This window comes from Diaphorina citri, unplaced genomic scaffold, assembly GCF_000475195.1.
Source record: "Diaphorina citri unplaced genomic scaffold, Diaci psyllid genome assembly version 1.1 scaffold20959, whole genome shotgun sequence".
Taxonomy (NCBI): Eukaryota; Metazoa; Arthropoda; class Insecta; order Hemiptera; family Psyllidae; genus Diaphorina; species Diaphorina citri.
This window is the reverse complement of record NW_007398308.1, coordinates 1-890: the sequence shown is the minus strand read 5'-3', so window position 1 is coordinate 890 and position 890 is coordinate 1. Positions and strand designations below refer to the sequence as shown.

Sequence of the window (890 nt, the reverse complement as noted above, 5' to 3'; positions counted from 1 at the left end):
TTATCTGAGAATGCCTGGACTTAACCTCTGAGCATTCCCAGACAGACTGTACCTCTAACTTATAGGTTGTGGTTATGTACTGGGTTGGGTTGAGACAGGACATTACTTCTACAGTTTGGCATGGGAGTGGTAACTTATAAGCAAGGTTAGTTTACCAACCTTGCCTAACCCAGCTGGTACATAACCACAGCTTAGGGACCCCAACATAAATGTATAGCACTGCTTTTTGCTACTTACCTGTCTCGCCTATGATGTCTTCTATGGTGAGAATGTCTACTGTCAGAATCACTTGAATATTTACTCATCTTGATGCACTTGCCTCAATGGGAACTGAAAATAAATAATAATAGGGCTTACTACAATAGGTTATCTTGAATTCAGTCCTAGCTTAACTTGTATTTTGAAGTCAAACGATAAAGAATGTAGCAATCAAATTGTACTTTTGTTGAATAAGGTGTTGAAACTTACCTAGAGAGTTGTTCCAAACTTGAGATAGTATCTAGGTAGGTAGAGAGATCTTCAACTTGGATCATAGGGTGGTTATAACAGCCATCAAACTGTCATACCAAGTAGACTGTAGAGGTGGGAGCATGTGAAACACATCTCTTCCCATCAATAGATCAACACAAAGGGTGCTGGATGAATAGCTTCCCCAGTCTTCCTTTCCCTAGTCTTCTGGCAAATGTAGCTGAAATGCTGAAAAGTGAAAACTGACTTTTTGCTTTTGCAGCTTTTGCTTTTTAAAAAGGAAAAATTCAAGAATCCTTTTGATATGAACGCGTCGTCAATACGAGCGGGACGATGATTTGTAAACGAATCCTTTGTGCTTCACCGATTTCACCGCAAAAATATTCCGCGCGAAATTTCAAATTTTACAAATTCAAAAGTGA

General features: G+C 39.1%; 1 long non-coding RNA gene across 1 annotated transcript; it reads right to left on the bottom strand.

The window, feature by feature from the left end:
- Positions 1-125: 125 nt before the first annotated feature.
- Positions 126-788, bottom strand: LOC113473251. Its single transcript, XR_003395278.1, has 2 exons — positions 469-788; positions 126-330 (listed from the first exon to the last, which is right to left on the bottom strand). It is a non-coding gene; the product is annotated as an uncharacterized LOC113473251 (long non-coding RNA).
- Between the last annotated feature and the right edge of the window lie 102 nt (positions 789-890).